At 40.7% G+C, this 18,855-nt stretch overlaps 1 protein-coding gene across 1 annotated transcript in view; it reads left to right on the top strand.

Annotated features, from left to right (window-relative positions):
- The window catches only part of ACSBG1 (acyl-CoA synthetase bubblegum family member 1), a 415,596-nt gene that overhangs the window by 161,862 nt on the left and 234,879 nt on the right, over positions 1-18,855 (top strand). The gene's annotated exons all lie outside the window — the stretch shown is intronic.

The raw sequence follows: 18,855 nt of genomic DNA, 5'->3' as shown, positions 1-18,855 counted from the left end.
ATATCTATCTCTCTCTCTCTCTATATATATATATATATATATATATATATATATATATATATGTATATGTTTTATATATATATATATATATATATATATATATATATATATATATATATATATATATATATATATTAATAAATATTACTTTGTCTAGGCAGTTGGCTTAGAGCATTCAGAAGCTATTAACAAGCCATTTCCTGTGGTCCAGTGGTGCAGGTTTGATTCCCTCAGCCTCCATTGGCTAACTGTGTGACTCTGACATGACATCTCTACCCTGGAAAACAAATACAAATAAAAGTAAATAAATGAATACCTTGGTATATAGCTAGACCCATCCCTAAACCTCAATGACCTTACATATGTCACATATATAATCATTCTCTCATATATAAAAATAGCTCATAAATAAATTATGTGATGCCAGAGGCTCATTATTCAATAGACAGAAACATATTCATTTATTTATTTATTTTTATTTTTATTTATTTTACATTTGTTAACCGGGAGAGTCCGACTGGATACATGTCCATTTTCAGCGGAGGCCCGGGGAGAAAAGCTCCAAGTACATAACAGACATATGAACATTGTTAATGCAAAAAAGGAAGATAGTTGAGTTCTAAATACAATATAAAGATACATCACATCTTGGGAAAAAAAAAACAACAGCAGCATATAAAAAAACATAGGTCAGTTACAAAGGCGAGGCCTTGTTAAAAAGCGTTAAGGATAGTGAGGTAAGAGAAGGGTAAATGATAGTGGTTAATCAGGTTTGGAACAGGGACATTGCCAGAGAGTATTGAGATGGGGTTTAAGCTTTTTTTTGAATTGTAGGAGTGAGGGTTCTGAGGTGAGCATGGTCGGTAGGGAGTTCCACATTTTACCTACAAAGTTTGAGAATAGAGAATCCCCAGCAGAATTATTGGCTTTGGTAGTTTGAGCCAAGATCTTATTGGAGGAGCATAAAGATTGCAGGTTAATATAGGGGTGAATGATGTTTTTCAGAGCTGGTGTTTTCTCTGGGTGATACAGTATCTGGTGAGCCATTTTGAGTTGGTTGAAATGGAGTTGGCTGGAAAACTCTAACCACCCTAGTTGCTTCAAGTTAGTGCAGTGGTGCGTTCTAAAGGTGGAATTTGTGGCAAATCTAGCTATGTGATTGTAACAAGAAGCAAGTTTGTTAAGGGTTGTCTTGTTTAGGTTTGTAAAGAGGGGGTAGGCATAGAAAAGAGTTGATAGTAGGTGTGTGCTGGCAATTGTAATTTTAGCGTGAGGAGTGAGAAAGTGTTTTACTTTATAGAGAGAGCCAAGCTTTTTATTGACGGTTTTGATGGTAAGATTGAAATGGGTGTCAAATTTAAGGGAGTTATCAATGGTAACACCTAATAGCTTTGTGTGAGCTTCTGGTGATATAGTGATTCCATTGGAGGATGTAATAGAGAAGGTGGAGGAAGAGTCTTGTTAGTGGGTGAGAAAGTAAGTAGTTTTGTTTTGTTGGGGTTGAGAACTAGTTGTCGACTTGAGAACCATTTTTCTATTAGGTTGAAGGTGTCTTGGGTTGAAGCAGTGAGGTCTGCCAGGTTGGAGGCAGTGCTGATGATAGTCGAATCATCTGCATATTGAATGCATGTGGCATGGGGGTGATTGTGGGCAGGTCATTAACAAAGATGGTGAAGAGAAGAGGGCCAAGAATAGATCCTTGGGGAACTCCAAGTGTAACAGGTAGGCATGTAGATAATTTGTCCTGCCATAGAACAGCCTGTTGCCTATTGGACAGGTAGGATTGGAACCATTTCAGCGTGGAATTGCTGAGTGATAGTTTTCTTAATGTATGGAGGAGTTGAATGTGGTTCACCATATCAAAGGCCTTGGAGAGGTCTAAGAAAAGAGCAGATGATAGTTTATTATTGTTTCTGAAGTTATTGATGGTATTAGAAAAGGATAGTAGGGCTGATGTGGTACTGTGATTTGGCCTGAAGCCATGTTGGGAGTTAGCTAGAATTTTATTTTTGGTGAGGTGTTCCATCAGTTGTTTGTGGACACACTTTTCCATAATTTTGGCCAGGGGTGAGAGTATAGCTATGGGTCTGTAGTTGGTTAGCTCTAGTGAGCTACCACCTTTATGGAGAGGAATAATGTGGGACATTTTCCATATGGAGGGGATGAAGGCTTCTGACAAGGCACGGTTTATGATTATGGAGACGGGATAGGAAATGGCCTCAGCTGCTTTTTGCAGAAACTCCGCTGGGAGAAGGTCAGCTGCTAGCTTAGTGGGTTTTAGTTTTTTAAGAAGAGATGTTATAAAGGATATGGGTACTGGATCGAAGGTAAATAGATGATCTGATGTAGTTGTAGTATTCTGCTGGCATGGGTAGTGGAGTGGGCTGGTTGTTTGTTTGAATTGTGTGGCCAGGGATTGTATAGTTTCTGTGAAGAAACTATTGAATGTGTTAGCAATGTTTACAGGGCACTGTTGTTTGCAAGTTGTTGGAGTGGGGGTGGTTGCCTGGCCTGGGTGCAGGAGCTCGTTTAAGCCTGCCCAGAATTTTTGTGGATTATTAAGGTGTTTGTGTTGGAGGTGGAGGAAGAAGGTTTTTTTATCATTTAAGATCATTCTTTTAGTTTCATTTCTAAGTTGCTGGAAGGTTTGGTGGGAGTGTGGGTCTTTAGAGGTATGCCATGTGACCCACATCTTGTTTCTAGATAGGATTTTGGATTTTGTTTCCTTAGAGAGCCATGGTGCAGTTTTGGTTTTAGTTCTAATGGACCGTATTGGAGCATGGGAATCTAGAATCTTGAGGAGGGTGGTGTTGAAGTAGATAACTGCCTCTTCAAGAGGAAGAGACTTGAGTATTGTCCAGTTGTGGGCTTTAAGTTCAGTTTGAAAAATGGAGGCGTTGAATTTATTATTGTTCCTGATTTTTTTATGGTTGTAAGAAGGGGGTGATTTTCTTGAATTTGATAACATAGGTGAGTAAGTGATCACTCATGTCCTCTGGGTGAGTACCTGCTGAGTACTGGTCAGGATCTTTATTAGTAAGGATCCAGTCCAGGATACTGTCTTTGTTTTGGGGTTTACCTAGTCTGGTAGGAGTGGATATGAGCTGAGAAAAGCCATGTAGATTTATGCTGCTAGATGGGGAGCTAGATGAGAAGGAATTCCAATCGATGTTGAAGTCACCTAACACTATGGATTCCTGGGGTGAGTTTGAGTTAACCAGTGGAGAAAGTCCTCTAAGGTTTTGTTATTATTGTTGCCTGGGGGGATGTAAATACATGCTATATTTATGCTTTTATGTTTGTTTGGTTGAAGTTTTACAAGTAGAATTTCGGCATTGTTTGTTAGGAGGGGTTGTGGAGAGGCAAGGGAGATTTGTAATGTATTTTTGTAGAGTATGGCTACACCGCCACCTTTACGAGTTATTCGGTCTGCTCTTAGTATATCATACCCTGGTGGGATTATCTGTGTGTCTTTCGTACTTGGTTTAAGCCAGGTTTCTGTGAGACATAGTAGGTCTGGGGAACAAGTAGCTAAAAGGGCATGTAGGTTGTGAATCTTATTGTTTACACTTCTGATGTTTAGATGACAGGTCAGAAGAGAGTTAAAGGGTCTAGAGTTTAGATTGAGAAGTGGAGGGGAGGATAGGGTGGAATTACAATTGAGTGGAGGGCAAGGGCCAGGGTTGGGGTGGATATCACCATCTGTGTCTAGTCTGTGATTCAGAGTGGTAATGAATTTGAGGGCTTTGAGTAGAAGTTTGTAGTAATGTTTATCATTTGGCCTAATATTGGTAGGTTTGATAATTACATAGCGTTCGAGTTCTAACAAGGTGGGTGAGTAGGGAGTTGAGTCATGGCCTCTGTTGTTAATTATGGGTGAGGGGTTGGTTTGGTAGCCTGGGTGGTGGAAGCCTACGTAAGACCAGGTTTCATATAGGGTAGCTAGGTAAGGGACAAGTAGGAGGGGAAAAAGAGTTAGTATGATAAGCTTCCTGGGTGGTGTCATATTCCGTTCGATCTTAGAGGGTGGTAGTGAGGTACAGGAAGTTAGTGGACAGTAGGGGGAGTGGTTTGAGGTTATAAAAGTACGAGTACTGGGGGCGGGTGGGAATAGGGGGCAGGGCAGGGAGCGGAGCAAGCACGAGAAGCAGTGCCTCATGAGCGGGTTTACACTAAGCCACTAGAGCCCAGGTTTCAAGATGTAACTCCTGAATAATTAACTTGCAGGTGAGCAATCTCATCTAAACAAACACCAGGTTCAATGCCTATGCTTTGGGAGCTTGTTTTTACAATTTTATAGCAGTTTGCCTTAGTCTTAGAGTGTGTTCTGTAGTTTAAGTGGAGTATATGCAAACAAGCTTGGATTTTTGTTTGGGTAAGCCTAGGAGATTTGTGCTAGTGCTGAGGACCCTTAAATAATACTTTACTTTAAAGTCTATACTAAAATGACCAGATAATGACCTGTTTTGTTTTTACAGGTTGTGGGCAAAAGTAGAGTAGTCGCCCAAAAAGGGCAAAGTTCTTTTCTGCCTTACGCTGTGCAGGGGAAGACCTGTTTTGTTTTACAGGTTGTGGGCAAAAGTAGAGTAGTCGCCGAAAGGGCAAAGTTCTTTTCTGCCTTACGCTGTGCAGGGAAGACCTGTTTTGTTTTTACAGGTTGTGGGCAGATAGCCTAGTATGAACCTATGAACCTATGAACCTAAGTTCTTTTCTGCCTTACGCTGTGCAGGGGAAGACCTGTTTTGTTTTTACAGGTTGTGGGCAAAAGTAGAGTAGTCGCTCGAAAGGGGCAAGTTCTTTTCTGCCTTACGCTGTGCAGGGGAAGACCTGTTTTGTTTTTACAGGTTGTGGGCAAAAGTAGAGTAGTCGCTCGAAAAGGGCGAAGTTCTTTTCTGCCTTACGCTGTGCAGGGGAAGACCTGTTTTGTTTTTACAGTTTGTGGGCAAAAGTAGAGTAGTCGCTCGAAAAGGGCGAAGTTCTTTTCTGCCTTACACTGTGCAGGGGAAGACCTCAGGAGGTAGAGGCCGGTAACAAGGTCCTACAGCACTAGGAATTTTCATTCCAAAATCGAATACATTTTCATATCAAAGCACTTTGTGTACTACCTAATTCTCAACTTCTCTAAATACAGTAAATAAAATATGTCCCTCAGATGTGCACCATTCTTTATATTTAGCTAAAGTCAGCTGTGCACAACGGGCCACATGCCTGTCCTCTGTCATCCTATTTAAACTCATATGCTTGTAATGATGCATGGTATCTTTCATTAGCATCAAGACTAAAGTATATACCTGTCCAATACTCATTTTGGTCATAAAATGGTACCAGACTGATATAATTCAGCTCATCCTTTGGCTTTACAATCATTGAAAGGGCCTTCTTAAAAACTGCCCTAGCATCCTGGAATTTTCTTCTCCCATATTTGAAAATGAAAGACTGTCCTGAGAATCTTCTAGGTGACAGATATGACAATTGATGCTCATTGTCTGCATTATAGGTGCTAAATCCACAAGACCTCTCTATATTGCCTCTGCATCTGGCTGTTATGTAAGCTGCTCAACCACCAGGCACTTGATGGTGAGCACCACCCCAAACCTGAATGCAGGTATGACTTCTAATAATCCTTATTTTGACAGAGTATATGATTTCATGTACGGTTTTAAGTAGACCAGACTTAGTCTGGAATGCCACCACAGATGTATTTGTCAAAGGAGAACCTGTAAAGGGACCCAAGTTCCAAAAGGGCATTGTTACTTGACTCATTGACTCACTCCACCATAATCAAGGCCGTGGGTGAGAAAGGAGGAGAATATGTTATTTGCCAGTAAAAAATCATAATTTAATGATAGTCACAACATGTCACAGTGGCAGTCCAAGAACCTGTTGCTGGACACCCAAATTACAAAAAATAGATCTTCTGGAAAGTTCTCAGCTACATGATGTAATGCATTCAGTGGCAGAAAGTAACTGATTTGGTCTTCCTAATGTGAGTGTTACTGCAAGCAAACACATTTCTACAGGGAAAAAAACCTGTTACAATTTCTGCAAATTTTATGCTACATTTTATATTTTACATTTTGCTGCAGCTTTACATTAAAGCAATTACATTTTTGCACAATTTTTCACATTTTACAGATTTGCTTCATCATCAAAACAGTTGTTACACATGGTATAATTTATCGAAGGTGATCGTGCCTTAAGCAACTACTTGTCCAGCAAAGGAAAAAAATCCTTCCATCACCATGTCCTGTTTCACAAAGTCATTTGCTTAAAAATGGAAACTTAAATGGCAAATAAAGACTGCTTCAGGAAACACGTCTGCTGAATCCCTTACTTTTTGGTTAAATTGTTCACTCTAATGAACAAAGAGCCTGCATTATGCCCTCTTGACAACTTCCTTATCTTTGTACCCTGCATAACTGAATTTCATGCAAACACAATGATAATTTTTGAGTCCATCTCTTCCCCAGGAAATCTATTATATATTTATAATGCTGCCTTCCTATGGGAAAAAAATAAACTTCTTGTATTACCCCTGAACTGTAATTCTCCATTCTTCAGACTGTGTTCCTCATTATTGCATATCTCATATTTTGACAGGTGGTAATGCCATGTTAGACTTTCCACAGTTACCTGAGGTCCACAATCACTTTGTTATTATTTATTTATCTGTTAACTAAGTACATATACAAGGATGATACAGTTAATAGAGGTATAGGTACATTGGATTTTGCATATTTGCAGATTGTACACAGTAACTGTATCTTTAAGACTAAAGCTTTCTGAGTAATATAACATGTAAGCTGACTGGCAGAGATATTTATGTGAATGCAAAAAGCTAATCCTCATAAAAGTAGTTAGTTAAAGGACTTTGTATCTGGTCCTGCAGCCGTACTGAGGCTGTTGAGTACTGATGTTGCGTTCAGATACAGTCATCCATAGTCTCCGATGCAGTGACAGGTAAATGTTTGAACTCTGTAATTCATCTTTTTAGATCTGTATTTCACTTGCATCATGACCTCCATTTGCCCTTAGTAGGTATAACAATTTGTTCATTTGTCAATGGTTAACTTTGCAACATTATTTATATCGAAACTGATATTTGCTAATTGGGTAGGTAGGCTGGTTAAATTACCTTTTTCAGTCACAGCTTAGCCCATCAGTGGCAGCAAATGTAGCAATAGTACATTTTGATTAAACGGTGACATACAGTCTTTCTAAAATTCATGCAAACATAATGATGCACAGAGGGCAAAACACTGAGACACAAATGAATAGGTAAAGAGCAATATGAAAGTCAGATAAAGAAAAATGGAGGCTGAGAGTTGTATATATAACATGCACATTATTTACATTATATTCAGTTTTTACAGAGAGTGAATGGAAATACAAAACCTGAATGATATACTGCATGGATATGCTAGGGAGGTTTTTTTGAAGCAATGGGGGTGGGTTTGGATAATGGTTAAGGTCTTCACCTCATAAGCACAAAGTACAGGGTTTGATTCTTACCTCATGTTATTGGCTATGCTTAAAATGGCCCTTCAGGACAGTTAACCTAATATTCACCTATGAACTAATGGCATTACAATAACCTGAAATAATATTCTTTTAGTGAGTGCTTTGAAAGAGGAAGCAGTAGGAATTTATTTTACCGATGTGTATTTAATGCCATAAAGGAGGAGCCAGTTTGTGGAAAGCTATTTCTGCCCATCCCCCCCTCCCTGCAGTTTACCATCAGCTGGCACCAGCTCCTCTTATCATTCACTAGGTTACTGGGCCTCTCTGACCCACCTTAGCCTGTCCTTGGGCTCAGCCTGACCCTCATCAGGGGCTGGTGAGGAGATCGAAGACTCTGGTGCAGCATTATATTTCTGCCAGATGGTGTTCCCTAACCCTGCCCCACACTGTGGTGGCCTTGTGAGCTCTGCAGCTGTTGCCTTTGGGAAATGCCTGCTCACTTCTGCTCATACAACCTCCCAACTAAGAGACATACTGCTTGCCTCTTAATGCAGCTGCTGCAGGACGCCTAGGCTACCTCCGTATACCCAGGCTGGGTGAGCCAGCATCAGCCACTGTCCTTTGCCCTATCTGGTCCACAAGTCAAACAGAGGCTATCTGGGGAGCAGTAAGGTTTTATCCCTCTGTGCCATGGGTCTGGGTGCTGTTTCTGTACAGTGGAAGGAATGTGCTAGTATAAGCAAGGTAATGGTGTTTGTGTCTGTTCTGCAAAGTGGGTATTAATTATTGGCTGTAATAAGAAGATGTGCAAATGGAGGTCAGAAATAAAGAAAAACATTTCATAAATAATAGTAGCAAAGAGAAGAAATGCTCTAAGATACTGAAAATGAATGCTTTTAATAATCATTTTTAGAGGAAAAAGATTAATTAAATGGGATATTTTGTTAAGTGTTTCCCGCTATAGGTTACTATTTCTATTGTTATTTAATACAAAAAAAAGAGAGCTTGTATTCCAGTATGGGAATGAGAATATTCTGGATATACATTGATGTGTGCCATTGCTGAGATATTTATATATATAAAAAACTTTCTTTAATTGACTGAATTCCCCCACTCTGGAATCATAGATAAACTTAGTAAGCTGGGCATTAATCCCTACATCACTCGATGGGTTGCCAACTGGCTTACTGATAGAACCCACACTGTAAAAATAGCTGACTTCAAATCCAGCTCCAGACAAGTGACAAGTGGAGTACCTCAGGGTTCAGTCCTGGGACCTCTCTTGTTTGGTATCTACTTCTCTGAAGTACAGGCCAACACTAAGGGACACTGGCTAACAAAGTTTGCAGATGACTGCAAACTGGGAGCCATTATTGAATCCCCAAATGATGTGGATACTCTACAAAAGGGCCTTACAGAAACAGATGCTTGGTGCCAGAGCCATGGGCTCAAGCTCAATGCCAAGAAATGTATAGTTATCCCCTTTGGGAAAAAACATGTACCCGTGAATTATCACATAGGTGGCAATACACTAAACACCAAAAGTATGATAAGAGACTTAGGGACACAGGTGGACAGTGGTCTCACCTTCAATAACCACATCGCCACAACAGTCAGGAAATCCTTCTATGTGGCACACCTCATCACTAAGGGCTTTTCATCCAGAAAAAAGGAGGTCATTGTCCCACTGTACTCATCCCTCATTAGACCCATTATAGAATACAATGACCCATGTACAACAGAAGGAAGAAACTCTTGCAAAAGAGAGTAAAATTCCATGAGTGGAGGAGCTCCCTGGTCAGCCTCGGTAAGAAGCTGCGATCCCTGATAAAAATCCAACAAAGCTAGTTATGAAAAACAACCACAAAGCATTCTATAGCTATGTCAAGAATCTCAATGGCAACACTCAGATCTGCTCTGGGTTACAGCACAATGGCACTAAATACACAGACACAACTGATATTGCCAACATCCTGGCAGATAGGTTCAGTGCTAACTTAACCCCCCTCTCATCCCTTAAAGAGCCCATCTCTATAGCGGAAGAATGCAAATTTCCTGTAATCATGGCTGCACAGGTAAAAAACACACTCTCCAAAGCCAAGAACACAGCATCCATGGGACCAGACAACATCTCAGGCTGTGTTCTACATGAAATACAGAACGAACTGGCACCCCCACCTAAGTACCATGTTCAGTGATAGCCTCACCTCAGGCTTTGTGTCTGCTGAATGGCGCACAGCAATGGTTATCCCACTCCACAAGGGGGGAGCCACCACGGACCCTGGGAACTACCACCCCATTAGCCTGACGAGCCTGGTCTGCAAGGCCATGGAACGTATCATCATGGAACTTGGGAGGGTTGGGAGGGTGGGCCTCGGTTAAATGTGTTTGTTGCCAAACACAAACAAGGTGCAGGGTTTCTCACAAAGGATAATATTTGGCTTAAAAAAAAATGGCTCACAAGGGGCAGTAGTACTAGTACTAATCTATGAACCTATGAACCTATTATAAACAAAGTCACTGGTAATCTCCAAACTCTGGATCCCACCCAGTTCGGGTTTGTAAAAGGCAGATCATGTCTCCTAAACCTGATAGACTTCTTTGAAGCAGTCACTAAAGCCGTAGACAAGGGTAAGGTGGTTCACACAGCCTATCTAGATCTTGCCAAGGCTTTTGACATCATCCCCCACTCTGGAATTATATATAAACTCAGTAAATTAGGTATTAATTCCTATGTCACAAGATGGGTTGCCAACTGGCTCACTGACAGAACCCACACTGTGAAAGTAGCAGACTCCAAATCTGACTTCAGACCAGTGACAAGTGGAGTACCACAGGATTCAGTCCTGGGTCCTCTCCTGTTTGGTATCTACTTCTCTGAAGTACAGGCTAACACGGAAGGTCTTTGGCTAACGAAGTTCACAGATGACTGCAAACTAGGAGCCATAATCAAAACTCCTAACGATGTGGACATCCTACAAAAGGACCTCACTGAGACGGATGCCTGGTGTCAAAGCCATGGCCTCAAGCTCAATGCCAAAAAGTGCATTGTCATCCCCTTTGGTAAAAACTCTGTACCCATGAACTACAACATAGGCGGTAGTATACTTAACAATGAAAGTGTGATAAGAGACCTTGGGACACAGGTGGACAGTAGTCTCTCCTTTGATAATCACATCGCCACAGTAGTCAGGAAATCCTTCTATGTGGCACACCTCATCACAAAAGGTTTCTCATCCAGAAAAAAAGAGGTCAATGACAATGTTCCCCTCTACTCATCACTCATTAGACCCATTATAGAGTACAATGCCCCTTTTGGTATGTACCTCACAAGACATCTACAACAACTGGAAAGGCCGCAGAAATACCTCACAAAGAGGATTACCGGCCTCAAACAGATGCCCTACGCAGACCATCTCAAAAAACTCCAGCTTTACTCCATCTCATTTTGCCTACTCAGAGGTGATCTCTGCCTAACATACAAAGCTTTGTCAAACCCAGAGCTGTTGGACATGCTCCACTTAAAGAAATCCCAATCCCTCCGAGCTACACAGTCTAGGGACCCGAACCTTGTCACCACAATATACAGAACATGCCGGAGGGATAGATTCCTGTCCCAGAGACTTCCCATACTGTGGAATAAACTACCTATCTATATCAAACAAAGCTCCTCATTAGCACTCTTCAAGAAAAATCTTGATGATTGGATGGGAAATAGCAAATTCACCCCGGGGTTCACCTCTGTGGCTCTGCTCGACAGTGGCACAGGAAAATAATTTTCTTGGGTGGCAAAAGCCAGGGTACCTTTTTGGCTGGGCTTGTATAGGCCCTAGGGCCAATAGCCTAGTACCTACCTATGAACCTATGAACCTATTTGGTATGTACTTCTCAAGACATCTACAACAACTGGAAAGGCCGCAGAAATACCTCAGTAAAAGAATCACAGGCCTAAAGCAGATGCCCTATGCTGACCGCCTTAAAAAACTCCAGCTATACTCTGTCGCATATCGTCTACTCCCAGGCAATCTCTGCTTAACATACAAGGCCATGTCAAACCCAGAGCTGTTGGACATGCTACACTTAAAGAAATCCCAATCCCTCAGAGCCACTCGCTTCAGAGATCTAAATCTTGTCAACACAATAAATAAAACATGCTGGAGGGATAGGTTCCTGACCCAGAGACTTCCCAGACTCTGGAATAGACTGTCCATACATGTCAAGCAAAGCTACTCTTTGGCCCTCTTCAAAAGGAACCTTGATGATTGGATGGGAGAAAGGAAATTCACCCCAGGGATCACGTCAGTCACCCTGCTAGACAGGGGTCCAGGGAAGTAAATAGTGTGGAAAGAAATAGCCAGGGAATTGTTATGGCTAGGCTTGTATATGCCCTAGGGCCGATAGCCTAGTACCAACCTATGAACCTATTAACCTATGAAGATCTGAGTTCATAAGCAGTTATTAGGCATGCAGTCCTGGAGACCATGAAGGATTCTAGCTCACAACAGTCCCAAAGTACTGGTTAAATAACTTGGTTAAAGTGATATAGTAGGCAAATGAAGGCTAAGAGAATCAAGTCTTGATCCAAGGAAAGTGGGTCATAGCACTAGTGTTCTATATTAATTATCAGAAATGGGCCTCAAACTCAAATATATGTGCCTCAGAATCCATTTCACAACCGCAGCACCACACCAGAGCTGCATGCTTTTAACAAAATGCAGAGCTTTTACACAACTCAGAACAGATACCTGGAAAAACCAAACTGGTGGCTTTCTTGCGGAAGTGATTGAAGATCTGTGTAGTATTTGGGTTACATATACTAACTAGAAATCACCCTGCTACAAGTTGCACTTCATCTTTTTTTTTACACTGTGTGTCTACAGATTCCTAAAAGCTGAGTTGCGAGGCTAATTTGGGGAAGTCTGTCCCCACAACCCCTTACCTTTAAAGACCAACTCCATAGTCACACAAGACTGTGAGAACTGAAAAAAGAAACACTGCAGTGCAACACACTGGCTTACACAATATGTCAAAGCAGTTTCAACAAACTACACGGCTTACACAATATGACAAAGCAGTTTCAACAAATTGCAGTGGCTTACAAAATATGTCAAATCAGTTTCAACAAACTGTAGTTGATAGCATTTTGTAGAATCATGAGTAATATTATTTACCCATTGCTGTTTACCATGGCTAGGTCAAGCAGTATTTGCTTATTTTATTACTGCTCAAGCATTGTTTGCTTGAGATGTCTTTTCTCATATTGTATTTATTTGCTACACATTGTAACTTTCTGTAAATGCTTTAAGTGTAATAGTTAATGTTACACCAAGTTTGATGGGTAGCAGAGAAATACAGAAGTGTAGCTGGCTCATCCAGCACCCCCCCAACTCTTCAAGTGAAGAGCACAAAAAAGCAATGCCACTGTTATTAGGCAATCCCTGGATACACCCCCCCAAGCGCTTCCATTGAAGATAAAAAAAAATAGATCTACACACTCTGAGCTCTTTCATTGGAGAGCAAAAAAGTCTGTTCCTTCTAGTCACCTCACTCAACTCCTGTCACATTTCTGTACGCTACTCCAGACCCCTTTCCACATTTTATTGTGGAAAAGTATGATTTCTCCTTTTAAAATGTAGCAGACAGCTGCTACACTTCATACCCTGCCTGCATGGAACGCTACAGCACTCAGGTGCTAGGGAGATTTTCTTTTTTTTTTCCACTTTTAAACTGTAGGTTTATAATGGAGCAAGCAGATGCTGCATGTTCGACCACACACGGACTGCTAAAGTGCTCAGGTTTGATCGCAAATGCCGCTATTGCATTAAAGAGATACCTGGATTGGCTGATCACTCTACCCCAACACTTTGCTACCGGAGCAGTTACCCCTCTTGTCACACCCTAACTACACTACTGGAGAAACATAAACCATTCTTTTCATGAGTTAAACATTTTGACTGTTACATATTTGTATAAATTTACCATTTTCATTAAGCATACATGTGCTTAGACCTTATATGAATTCAGGGAGTGAGTTTGGTGTAGAAATGCACAAGATATTTTGTTTACAGCTTATGCAGTTTGAGGTAGCATAGTTGAGCCTTGCATCACTTGCATACTGAATTGTTTTTAGAAAACCCGATGTATTGGACTACAAACATTGTTTTAGATGTACCCATTTTTTGTTTTAAAATCCATAAAACCTTTCTGAATGTATTATTATAAAATAACTGCCTGTTGTTGCCTTCATGCTTACCCTAGAATCTCTGCTTTTCTCTTTCCTAGTTGAACTCTACAGTTCCCTACAAAACGGAGTCTACAGGACTGCATTTGGTCACCATAACAAAATCAGTTTCTCTCAGCATTTAAGCAGAGTAGGTTGCACACAAAAAGCATTTGTTAAGTTTTCACTTACAGTACTGTGTAATTAAGCAGGTCACCATTTTGGTCAGTCAAAGGGCACTTTTTTCTACGTGAGTGTTTTCCTCCTTCCCCTGTAACGTAAGTAAATGACTCTTACATTAAGAGCTATAATACTTAGCTTATAGCTTTAGGACGCCTTAGGAAAGAAACCTTGTAAACTGCAATAGCCACACTATGTTCGCCCTTGCTACGCTCGGGCTCTCTTCGCTCCCCTCCCTGCCCCCAATTTCCTCCTGCCCCCAGTATCTCTAAATTTAAAGTACTATAGACACTCCCCCACTTTCTAGATCATGTCTGCTTTCATCTGGGATAATTCCTCCCACCCCCCATTCTTCTACCTACATTTTAATAGCACCTATTAGCTTTCATCTGGCATTCTCCCATCCCCCTTCCAGTACCTTTACCTCACCACTCTATCTTCTGGTGCTGCATCATTCACCAGGTAAAACAGTTCCTTAACTCACTAGCTGAATCACAGATAATGATATACTCCTCTTTACTACCCCTCTTGTTCGCACCATACCTCCTTACCTTGTATGAAAACCAGTTTCTCATGGGATTTCAGGTCCTGAAAGGCCATACTATCACCCAGCTGTAAATCCTCCCACCTTCAACCATACTTACAGTACCAGGTCCTATCCAACATCTTGTTCAGTCTATCAACATCTCAACCCCAGGTACATTAGCTCTAGATCCAAACACTACCACAAACTAATAAACAAATTCCTGAAGTTCATCACCAAGTATAGACATAACCTAATACTTGGTGGTGATATTCACCCCAACCCTGGCCCACCCACTTCAGATACACATACCCTCTCTACTTGCAATCTAAGCTACAAACCTACAATTAATAGGCCAACTAACTCTCTCCTAGCCTGTCATCTCAATATTAGAAGCATTAATAACAAGGTACATGAATTGCATACACTTCTGGATGTCCACTCCCCTGAGAGTCTCTGTTTATCAGAAACCTAGTTAAAACCTAACACTACAGAAAATGAAGTGTTACCACCTGGGTACAACATACATGCTTCGAGGAAGGGTGTGGGGTAGCTGTACTCTATAAATCTGAGTTGAATGTCACCATAGATGTAATACAACCACCTCAGATTAATAACTCAGAGATTCTTGCCACCAAATTGCAACTTAATAAAAATAAATGCATTAATATCATCTGTATGTACATTCCCCCAGGTAACAATATATCTACACTTAAAGATATCCTGCACTGGCTATCATGTCACTACCCCCAAGAAACCCTACTACTTGTAGACTTTAACATAGACTGGGGCACCTGTTCCTCAGAATCCCCAACCACCCATATTAACCTGCATGCATTTACCCAAATCATATCCACCCCTACCAGGATAGGTAATCCCAACCAAAAAGAAAGCATACTTGACTGGATACTCATAAATAGTCACCCCCAACTGTACACCTCTGGTACCCTCCCTGATGGCCTAAGTGATCACCTTCTCACATATGTAATTAAGCACAAAGCCATTAATTCCCAACAACCCTTACTCAGAAAGGTTAGAAACAATAAAAACTTTGACCCTGCCAAATTCCAACAAGAACTAAACTCATGTAATTGGTCTATTCTAAAACACCTTCCCTTAGAGGAAGCAGTAACATACTTTAACAACAAATTCCTTGAGATCCTTGACTTGCATGAACCTGTTTGTTCAAAGAGAACAAAGGCAAAAACTGTGCCATGGCTTTCTAAAGAGTCTAAACTCAAAATTACCCTTAGAAACAAAACATGGGCTTTATGGCGTTCTTCTAAAGACCCCCAAGATCACATTAAATACAGGCAATCCAGGAAAGAAACTAAAAAATCCATTTTACAAGACAAAAAACAATACTACTGTAATTTACAGACAGTAAATCAAAATAACCCTCAGAAGTTTTGAGCAGGTTTAAATAACCTACTACATCCTGGACAAACTTCAACCCCAATCCCTGCTGCTACTATTGATAAAACCCCTGAAGATGTTTCTGACAGTTTTAACCAATTCTTTTCTGAGACAATTCAAGCCCTAGCTAGCCAACTACCTCCTAGCTCCCCTGGTCCTGAAAGTAGCACCCCTAGAAACCTACTCACATTCAGTTTCCAACCAGTCACCACTTCACTTATACGTACCTTGATCAAAAAATTTAAACCCACTACACTTTCTGCTGATCAACTCCCTGCGGAGTACCTACAAAAATCAGCTGATGCTATTGCTTACTCAATACTAATCAATCAAACCATAGTAGAAGCTAAAATTCCCACCATCTGGAAAATATCCTATGTAATCCCACTTCACAAAGGAGGCGGCTCCACTGAATTCTCCAATTATAGACCAATAGCTGTACTCTCTCCACTTGCAAAGATTATGGAAAAATGTATTCATAGACAACTCATGCAACACCAAATCCAGAATCGCTTTATGGCAGACACTCAGCATGGCTTCCGTCCTCATCACAGCACTACTTCAGCTCTCCTAGCCTTTACCAACAACATAAACCATAATCGCAACAATAATTATATATCCTCAGCCCTCTTCTTGGATCTTTCCAAGGCATTCGATATGGTTGATCACCAACTTTTAATCCACACCCTGCAAACATTCTGTCTAGATACTAGAGCCCTTCAATGGTTTCAATCCTACCTGAATGGTTGACAGCAGGTTGTCCTCAGGCAGAACAAACTCCCAAACCTTCTACCTAACACCCTTGGAGTGCCACAAGGCTCTATACTAGGGCCCTTGCTGTTCTCCATCTTCATTAACGACCTTTATACTGTCATCCCAAAAGTCAGCTGTATCCAATATGCTGATGACTCTACTCTGATTTGCTCAGCCACATCTCCAATAGAGTTATGGTCAGCTACCCAGACCACCTTTAATACAATAGCAAATTGGCTTTCTGAACGTCGTCTGATCCTAAACCCCAAAAAAACTAAAATGCTGTTATTTTCACCAACATGTAGGTCTACCGCTTTCACCTTTACCATAAATTCAAATGATGGCACAATAATCTCCCCTGACCCCTCTACAAAACTATTAGGTGTCATCATAGATAATAATCTAAAATTCGACCTACATGTTAACCAAACTATCAAAACCATTAATAAAAAACTAGGGTCACTTTACAGAATAAAAGCCTTCCTAACCCCTCCAGCTAAAATTGCCATAGCTCGCTCTCACCTTCTTTCAACCTTTCTGTATGCATCCCCTCTACTCTCAAATTTAAACAAGACTGTCCTTAACAAACTCTCAGTTTGCTACAACCACATTGCCAGGTTTGCCACTGGGCTGCCTTTTAGGACACATCTGCGGTAGCATTGTCACTTCACAGTTAGACGTTGCCCGTTCGATTCTCAGTTAGAGCATCTTCTGTGTGGCGACATACATGAATGGGCGTTCCTTCGTTAAAGGTTGTGAGTTAGGCCCAGCAAGCCAGCACGTAAAACTCTACTGCCAATCATTAGCGGACCGGAGATCCGATGTGGCGACCCCTAACCGGGAAAAGCTGAAAGACACAAAGAAACAAATTGCATCAATCTAAATCAGCTTGGGTGGCTTGAACTATCCAGCCTAATCCAGTATAACCAACTGATTATGGCCTATAAAATCCTTTATAATCCGGACAATACTCCTGCACTTAAAAATATTATCACCCCCTATAACAATCCTAGACCGCTTCGATCCTCTAACAAACTACTAATTCAGACTAGCAAAATTAATAACACAGCCGGTGACTCTCTCTTTGCAAACTCTGTAAGTAGATCCTGGAACTCTCTTCCAGCTGATATTACCTTACTTTCCACCTTAGGTCAATTTAAAACTAGACTCAAACAACATTTGTCACTTAACTGGCTATGTCAGTGTATCAAGCCTGGCTAACTCTCTCTAGAATGTGTATAAATCTGTTAACCAGTTTACTGTGTAATTTAATTTAATCCTGATTTACTCTTGGGATTAACTCTAACCTGTGGAACTTGTTTAACTTGCTTACTTATGTAATCTCTGTAAATGGTCTGTTTGTAATATGTAATGCTGGTATTATGTAATGTTGTATCTGCTTACCCTTGGAGCTTTTCTCCCCGGGCCTCCGCTAAAAATGGACATGCATCCAGTCGGACTATCCTGGTCAACAAATGTAAAATAATATAAATAAAAATAAAAAAAAAGATTTTACCTTTCATATGTAAAATCACATACTCATTTAAGAAACGAAACAATTTCCCTGTGGAAACACTGATTGACTAATCTCTTACATTTGACATTTTATACTGACCAATATTTGCTTGTCCCATAGTGCATTGTTATAAGTGACAATTATTTATTTATACATTTTGTTAACTGGGGAAGAGCACTGACCCCATTGGATCAATTTCAGTCTCATCCTAGGATGTGAACATACATCAAGTATGAAGAAAAAAAAAAGTAGTTTATAGAATAAAAGAGCATGTTAAAACAGAGGAATAATTACAGTATAAAAATATTTAAGAAGGTAGTTAGCAGAACCCCCTATTTACACTATTTACATAAGTTAGAGTAGCAATGTGTTAGGAGTTGCAGAAGAGATGGTCTAGTGAAAATGGTAGGCAGTACATGTCAGAAATTAGGGAGACTAGGTCATGTGACCTGAAGCAGAGCATTTACAAGCAGGATGTGATGTGAGATTAAGTTGTGCACAAAAGGAAGAGTAATTCGAGAGGCCTTTAAGATTTGAGGGAAGATCCCTCCAGAACTTGGGTCCAGGGGTAGAAAGGGAGTGGTTAGAGCACTGAAGTCTCATTTCAGATACACCTTGAGTGACTATAAAATCTAAGGTTATATGACAGAAGCTGTCAATCAAGTAATCTAGAGGAAAGAGAAGAGCAAGCGCTTTCTTTCAGGAACTGGAAAAACTGGGAGCCAAGGGTTAGACTGGCCTATTGCTGAACCTGCAGCCATTTGGCTTTGGCTAATGTAAGACAGT

Source organism: Protopterus annectens, chromosome 7.part0, assembly GCF_019279795.1.
Source record: "Protopterus annectens isolate FY-2018-M chromosome 7.part0, PAN1.0, whole genome shotgun sequence".
NCBI classification, from domain to species: domain Eukaryota; kingdom Metazoa; phylum Chordata; order Ceratodontiformes; family Protopteridae; genus Protopterus; species Protopterus annectens.
Note: the sequence above shows the minus strand (reverse complement) of the source record. Positions and strands in the feature narration are given on the sequence as shown.